The following is a 9,037-nucleotide window of genomic DNA, read 5'->3' as shown; positions in this document are numbered from 1 at the left end:
GATATTTGTTTAATCTTATCTTGCAAGTATAGGAAGCTGAAGGATAAAATTGTGTGAACAACAGAGGAGACATAGGACTAGAACTCTGTCACTGATGGCAGTCTACATACTATGTAGCCCGCGCAGTCATCTCGCCAGCAAGAAGACACGCGGACACTAGGTTCCTTCTGCAGCAACGTTTATTGTCCTCATCCAGAGGGAAAAAAGGGGTCGAGCCAATAATCCGCACTGCTTATATACACCACAGTGCGGTGTGTCTGCCCATGATTGGCTGTTCTCTCATTACCCTACGTAACGCCCCAGAATGGGCTGTGACTTGGCGTCTTTTCACTTTACGCACATGCGCAAACCGTTCTCTATGCACATGCGCAAACAGTTGTTTATTAGGAGTCGACAGGGGAAGTAGGCGCCATCTTGCCATGGCGAATGCCTCTCCAGCTTCACGGCTCCCCACAATACTAAAGGTGTATTTCTGTTTGGAAACTAATGAGAAAAATCAGGTACGTCATAAGCAGAGAAGAAAGACTACAGTATTTCCTTATTCATGATCTGCTGCTGTACTGTGACTGCCTAGCTCTTCAAGCTTCATCAAGAACTCAACCCCAGGGAGGCTCATTGCAGCAGATTATCAGCTGATGAACTTGCAGTTGGTGCATTCATGAGGCTATGTGCTACTGAGAAAATAAATGGCACAGTCCAAACTGGACAAAGTGGAAGTCAGATCACTTCTGCTATTTTTCAACAGCATGCATGAAATAAATAACACAACCTCAACTTCTTCCACATTTCACACCTCACAAAGTAAGCTTCCAGTTTTGTGAGACTAATTCCTGCCTGAAATTGTTTAAATCTCCCACAGCCAAAATAAACAAATAGTTAAATAAATAATAACAGGCACCAAGGCAGCAGTTCTGTGATGATCATCTTAACTCCATCCTACAATGTCTGCATTCCATTTTTTTTTTTAATGTGTGATCAATATGGGACTTTGTGCTTGGCATTCTAAAATGAGACCATGAAGGGAAATTGCGTCTCATCTGGACTCCAAGCATTTTTGTTGTTGTTTGGTTGGTTGTTGATGGTTTATTTCTTGTGTTTTATTTGTTTCATTATTGTAGCCAAGGCTATTCTCCAACACTGAATCTGTTCCCACTATCATTGCAAGTTTGAGAAGGACTGCATCATGGGTTTTGGCTTTGGATCCTGCAGTTTGCTTACTGAAGGACACTGATCAGATAAAAACAAACAACTGTTTCATGTTCTTACATTTTACTGTAACTTTATGAAACCTGAGCTGAAAAATCGTATTTTAATTTTTATATTCAGAAAACCTTTTATTAAGAGTTTACTTGGACTAGTATACTAAATATATTGCTTACTAAGCAAGCATGATAACGTGAGTTATGATCTCAAGCACCCAAATCAAAAAGACTGGGAAGATGGTCGAATGCAAAAATACAGCCGTACCATCAGACTTTGGATCCCTGGGACTTGCTGGCCAGACATCCTTCCCTAATTGGCAAGCTTAAAATGAAGTGAGAGACTTTGTCTCAGAAAATATGGAGAGTTATGAAGAATGACATGCTATACCCATTTTTGGCCTCCCCGTGCCCAGGCAGACAAATGTAGTGCTCTTACATAAGCAAAATATATGTACAAATACCACATAATGTGCATAGAACTCCATTATAAATTCAATTAGAAATTAGTTTTATTTCAAATCTAGATGATTCCAATACCTCAAACATGTGACATAATTTTTTAAAAAGAGGCTTTTACTGTTGTTTCTCAGTGTAAAACTCAGAGCAGCACATATTTTCTTTGTTCACTAATGAACTGTAAATCAGGAGACATTCCAAAGTGCCACATACTCTATTATTGCTAATAATGTGGAACAAACCTAGAGTCTAGTCTACAATTCAAAAATAGAAGGTATAGTTCAACATGGAAGAGATATTAAAAACATCATGGTAAGTGTGTGGGGTGAATGTTTAAGACTGTATGTATTATAAGATCCTAATGTTTTACCATACAGAATTCTAAAACACCTTAAAATGATAACAGAATGTTCATAGCCAGATTTGGAAAACATTTGATGCCCCATTACCTATAAAATCCTTTCCAGTACCTCACAAAGGAGGGAGTAAGAGCAAGAGTCACATGTAACCAAAATCACCAGTGACTTTAATGGTAATTTCTGACTCATTTTCTCACTTGACATGTCTAATGATGATAGCGGTCACTATAAATCCACCTAGATTTAAAAAAAAAAAACCCATCCTCATATACTCATATACTCATGAGCAGAATTTAAAGCCCTTTGAAGAACTAGGACTATGTAAGAAAAGGAGAATTATTCTCAAGTAATCTAGTTAGTTGGGTGATGACTGAAGAGTATTTTGACTTTCCTCTACCAGTGTCACTTCAGAAAGGAGAGATCCTTTTGGTTAAAAGAACTGTAGAGATTGGGAAAATACTAGACTCAGAAATGTACCTGATAATCCAGTCTTGAAATGGAAACAGGGTATATTAAGGAACAAATAAAAGAATAAAACTAAAATCCCCCCATGAATAGCTTTACTGCTTAGGACAGGTGAAGTATGAAGCAAATATGAGATATTGAAGAATAAAGATGTGGCAATTGGCTTTGAAATAAATCATTTAAAGCTTTATAATTATTTGCACTAAACCTCTTGTTCCTTCCAGATCCCACGTGGGAGACTATGGAGGGCTATTATGTACCGGACAGTTCATTTGTTCAGAAAGTGTCACTGTGCAGTACTCATTTCAGAGACTTTGAAAATCCAGGGGTGTGCAAATCTGATCCAGTGATAAAGACCTGGAACCTGGGCTTGAGAAAATCCAGAAGTGACTGCTCAAATGTCATATTAAAAGTCTGGCAACCCTGACACTATTAATGATATTCTGTTATGCTTGCAGACAAGAACATAGCACAATTGTCCTCCGAGAGGCTTCACCCAGTAGTTGATGGAAACAGATGCTGTGATCCACAGCCAACAATAAGTGGCACTGAGGAATCTTCGGGAGGATGGGGAGGAAGGATTGAAGGAACCAGAGGCATCAAGAACACCAAAAGAAAACTGATAGAATCAACTCACCTGGGCCCATAGAGGATCACAGAGACAGAAACATCAACCAAAGAGCATGGGTAGGATGGACCTAGGCCCATCACACATATATAACAGACGTGTAGCTTAATCTTCATGGGGGATCTCTAACAACTGGGGCAGGGATTGTCTCTGACTCTGTTGCCTGCTTTTGAACCCCTTTTCCCTAACTTGGCTGCCTTGTCTGGGCAACTTCATGTGGCAAGGCAGGTTGATATCCATGGGAGGCCTCCCCTCCTCTGAAGAGAAAAGAAGGGGATGTGACAGGGAGAGACTGGCAGAAGAGGAAGCAGGGGAAGTGTGATCAAAATCTAAAGCAAATAAATTAATTAAAATATAGAAAGAAAATATTACACTACATCAGGAGTTGATAAATCATAGCTTGCTGCCTCTTTCATTATTGAACGGACTACAAGTTATAAATGGTTTTCATTCTACTCAGCAGTTCTGTATAGGAGGCAGCCATGGCTCCCAGCCGGAAAGGCATGATCCTGAAGCCCCACTTCCATGAGGATTGGCAGCAGCGAGTGGGCACATGGTTCAACCAGCCAGCACGCAAGATCCGCAGACGCAAGGCAGGGCAGGCGAAAGCGCGTTGCATTGCTCCTGTCCTGCGTCCGGTCCCAACAGGTCCATCGTGAGGTGTCCTACAGTTAGATACTACATCAAGGTCCGGGCTGGCAGGGGCTTCAACCTGGAGGAACTCAGGGTGGCTGGTATTCACAAGAAAATGGCTCACACCATCGGCATCTCTGTGGACCCAAGGAGGCGAAACAAATCCACTGAATCACTGCGGGCCAACGTGCAGCGCCTGAAGGAGTACCACTCCAAGCTCATACTGTTCCCCAGGAAGCCTTTTGCTCCAAAGAAGGGAGACAGTTCTGCTGAAGAACTTAAATTGGCCACCCAGCTGACGGACCTGTGATGCCCATCCTGAATGTGTACAAAAAGGAGAAGACCAGAGACATCACAGAAGAGAACTTCTAGGCCTTTGCCAGTCTCCGCAGGGCCCGTGCCAATGCCCGGCTCTTTGGCATCCTAGCAAAAAGGGCCAAGGAAGCTGCAGAACAAGATGTTGAAAAGAAAAAGTAATGCGCGTTTGGAGAGCTGCAATAAATTTTCCGTAAAGAAAAAAAATGGTTTTCACTTGTTTAATATACTGAAATCTATTAAAAAATATAAAACTCAGACAACTCTGGCTGGACACTCTCTTTTGTGTGTATTGCTCCTCAGAGTTGGAGGAGTTTTGGCTCCTCAGAAGAGGATTGCATCGTTGTACTGCTATGTGTAGGTGGGTTGGGGCACTCACTCAATTATTCACCAGGTATTTGTGTTTAGTGGTGAAAGAAGTCATGATATCCAGCTGGCTCTAGTGTTTTGTAAAGAAATCTTTTTACACAAAAGTGGTGTGTTTTGTAGAATGTGGCAATCCGCCAGTCAAAATCCAGTGTTAATGAGTTAATGAGTTCCTGAGTGTTAAAGTTCAAAGGGTCCATGAGAGCCTCACCCTGCCTATGAAGAAGAATACTCAATAATCAAAGAAAGAAGCTAGAGACTGTCACATCCTAAACACTAAAAATTTCAAAATTAGCAAATTGGTTTAAACAGATTAAAAGTTAAGATTTAACTAGATGTTAGTGCATGCCATCTATTTGATGGCTATAACACTGGCTGGCCCCCTCCCTTCCTTTCTGCATCCACCATCTATGTGTCTCTGTCTGTCAGACCTGACCCTTCCTGTCCTTATCTTCTCACTACTGCCCATTTCTCCCTCCATCCTTTCTATTACAATACCAGGTTATATCTAGTCCAGTCTCTTACACAATCTCTTTGTGGTATCTGTTCCTTCTGAAATCCCTCTCTTTGACCCTGCCACCAGCCACCTTCATCTCTTATGTCCATTTGCCTTTTGTAGAATGTCAAGCCTTCTTGAATGAGAATGGGTCACCCAGAGGTTGATGGACAACTTTGAGATATGCACAGACCTGGGCTCTCACTGTCGGCACTGCTGCAGACAACTGGTTTGGCCTTGCGCAGGTCATTATGGATCTCTTTACTTCTGCTTTCCCATCTGTTAAAAAGTGGATAATAATATTTGCCTCACTAGGGTATATTTATGCTTAATTACTGTAATTGCTTGTAAACAATTTGCTATCCCGAGATAAAACATATGACTGGAGAACAAAAATTAGAGGCGACAATTTAATATCTCTTTATTTATTTTTAAAATTTATTACATGATTGCCTTTGCCAAGCTAGTTTATTTCAACAGTCTTTTGGGACAAGTAACTGTGTGATAGCATGAAAAACCACCTTGGGCTAAAAGTCAAGTTTCCTTTCTAGTTTCACCTCACTAAAGTGATGTGAGATCTTTAATGTTCCCCAGACCTTAGAAATGTATTTTAAAATTGGCAGTTTTATCTGCTCAGGTTATTTTACAGAGGTGAGAAAGATAAGTATTATGCACAACTGGTATTCAGAATGATTTTGGAATTCTAAACACTTAACACTAGGTACTTCCAACTGGTATCATAGAACACAATGAGTGCCAGCATTACAAATTAAAAAAAAAACACAATCTGAGACAATGAGAAAGATGATATATGATGATATAAATCAGTTTTCTGTTTAAAAAACATATATCTAAATTTAGAGCTTTGTGTGACACATACAAAGTAGTTAGTGAGATCTGAGACCTCATGCCTCTAGACAGAGTACCAAAGATGCAGGACTGATAGTATTGAAAACCCCTAATCATGTACAACTAACTCTACATGCTGAGAGAAATATAAATCGTGATATCAAGAGATGGTGGTGACATCCCTCAGACTCTAAAATTATTCCAACTTCCCTTAAATTTTCAATAATTTCCACCATTAGGGATTTGCTGCTGAGTCTTTACAAAAGGAAAGAGTTCATTGAAGTTACTCGATTTTCTGTGTCTTTATTTCATGATACTGGAAAGTTCTGGTATGTGTGAACTGTTACAAGAAAAATCCTTGGGGAAGGTGAAGTCACATAGACCCCAATAAAGAGACAGAAGTTGGAACTGGGGAAAGGAAAGTTAGAAATTATATTGTGATTTTTATTTAAAAAAAAAAAAGAGCATCCTGTAGGGAAGAATAATTTAACTCTCCTCAGCTATGATACATCCCAGCAGTTCCTACAGTGAGGGTGCTGATGTGTGGAGTATGGGTCATTTGTTGCAAGCTAACCTGGACAATATAATAAGACATGGTCTCAAAAGCAAGCAAGCAAAAAAGCAAGCAAAGAAGACAAAGCAAAGCAAAACAAACAGTATCATCATCATCATCATCATCAACAACAACAACAACAACAACAACAACAACACAAGATTCTATTCTTGTAATGCCATATCTCATATACAATATGAGTTCATGCTCATATACAATAGATGAATGGACTGGACAAATATTAATAAGTATGGATTGTGGTACTTCCCTACTAACCTCTGTGAGGGCTCAAACTCAATTTGTTACAAAGTATGGGTTTCTATCCTGTTCAACACTTATGAGAATAGCTTTGTAAGGGCTGTCGGGAAGTGCACTCCCAGGTTCTGCAATAGCTCTCAGAGGCGGAGAATCTGGGTCATGAAGGGTTCTGCAGTTCTGCAGAACTATTTTAGAAAATCCAGTCACATCCCATTTTTCTTCTTTTATTGAAAATAGATTCTTTTCAAGTACAATATATCCTGGTTATGGTTTTCCCTCCTTCCATTCTTCTAGTTTCCTCCACACATCTCCTTCCTATCAGATCAACCCCCTTTCTATCTTTCATTAGAAAAGAACAGGCCTCTAAGAGATAACAACCAAGCAAAATAAAATATAAAATGAAGCAAAACTATTGTATCAAATTTTAACATGGCAATCCAACTGGAGTAAAAGATTCCCAAGAACAGGCAAAATAATCAGAGACCTACTAGTTCTAGAAGTCAGGAGTCCCAGAAAAATACTAAGAGATGATGTGAATACTAAGGTATGATATGATATATAATATAATATGATATAATATAATATACTACAGACCCATGTAGACCTGTGCACACTACTTCAGTCTTTGTGACTTCTTATGTACTTTGCTTAGTTCATTTAGACAGCCTTGTTTTCCTGGTGTCCTCCATATCCCCTGACTCTTACAATCTTTCTGCCTCTTCTTCAGACAATTTCCCTGAGCTCCGAGGGAAGGGATGGGGAACTCCAATTTAGTCTCTCTTTCTGTGTAATGTTGGCTGTGGCTCGAGCTGTCTCAATCTGCTGACAAAGAAGCCCCGCTGATGACTGATTAAGGCAATATAGCAGAATATAGCAGAATATCACCATGACCAGTTTTTTTAATTTAATTTTATTTTATTTTTGACAAATTGCATTTGATTGCACCTTAGATTTTGGGCTATTTGATCTCTAGTTCTTGGTTACCCAAGCAGCGTCAGGTATAAGTTCTTTCTTGTGCAATGTGCCTCAATTCAAAGAGGATATTGGTTGACTACTTCCACAGGTAGTTTGTCTAGTATATTTTGTGAGCAGGACAAACTAAGGTCAAAGGCTTTGTGGCTGGCTTGGTGTTCACATTTCTCATATTTAGGCCCAGCATTAAAATGAAATAGATATGTATGTTTGTGGATCTCAGGCATTTGGAATATGCTTTCAACCAAAGCAGAAATAGTGCTTAGAAAAACAGAGATCCTCCAAGGATCAAGTCCTTGTGACTACCCAGGGAATACAGACTGTCATGAACCATAGGAGGAATGTAACACCTACATTAAAGTATGTGGTCCTTGCCTAAAAAAGTGTCCAACTATGTCCCTAGTATTTATATTTCAATTTTGGACCCATGTGGTATGCAGATGACAGTCTGAGACTTCTAAGAGCAGTCAGGATTGAGGAAAGCTAGTCTGCTTTGTCCACTACGTGTTTTTACTGCATGACCTAAGTTCCCAGTAAAACCACACAAAGCCACGTATCGATTCCCCAACTCATCTTCATGATTTTGCATGCTCTGGCTGAAACCATTATCTGGAAAACTGTCTGCAATTAATCTTCAAAGCAGGATATAATCAGCCAAGGGTTACGAGAACGGTTTCAAATCGTCCCAAATGCAGGCAGTTGGGGCATATGATTGCCACGACAGGAGAGAAAGTTGGCTAAATAGCCACGTTTTCTTAGGCAAAGTAGATTATGGCACATGATGACTTGGGTACTGAGGACAGAAAGACAGAGATGATTAGTGACTATATTTCTTTATGATCTCTGTCTCTGGAGGGAGGAAAGGAGAGCAGAGGGAGATTGGAAGGTGAAAGCATCCAGATGCTGGAGTGCAACAAAGCATTCCTGGCTGTTAGTTCCAGTAGGTCATTACTGCATTAATTTGGTGTTTAATTAAATGCCTGTGCAACAGACCATTCATTTGTTATCTAATATTAGCCTTAGTTCTTATCAATTAAATGCTAGCTGAGGGTTTGATTCACTTACATTTTATGTCCCTTTTATACTCTGTTCAGAAACAATAGCTAAAGCCAGCAAAGCCTCACGGTGCCTGCGAAGACGTTCACAAGCAAACGCACTGTAGGGAATCAATGTGGTGGTGTTAGTAGGTGAAAAGAAGGAAAATGAAAAGAAGACATCACTTCATCGGGGAAAACAGTTACCCAAATACATTTTACATGGTCTACTTATTCTTTCCTGATGGCCCTCAGAAAAGGAGGGGGCTGGTTAGAAGGCCATGTATTCTATGTCCTATGTCTACATGTCTTCCTCTGCCTGAGCCAGCATCGACTTCCAACTTTAAAGGCTGCTGCCATGTCCCACCTCCTGCTAGCCTACTTATTCCGTTATGTGCATCTAAGCTATCAGCGGGACTAGTAGCTGCACCATGCAATATGTGGATCCCAA

General features: G+C 40.1%; 1 pseudogene; it reads left to right on the top strand.

The window, feature by feature from the left end:
- Positions 1 to 421: 421 nt before the first annotated feature.
- LOC116087575 lies at positions 422 to 4,312 on the top strand (annotated as a pseudogene).
- Positions 4,313 to 9,037: the final 4,725 nt, after the last annotated feature.

The sequence above is a fragment of the Mastomys coucha genome, unplaced genomic scaffold (genome assembly GCF_008632895.1).
Source record: "Mastomys coucha isolate ucsf_1 unplaced genomic scaffold, UCSF_Mcou_1 pScaffold13, whole genome shotgun sequence".
NCBI classification, from domain to species: Eukaryota; Metazoa; Chordata; class Mammalia; order Rodentia; family Muridae; genus Mastomys; species Mastomys coucha.
This window is presented reverse-complemented; position numbering and strand designations above follow the sequence as displayed.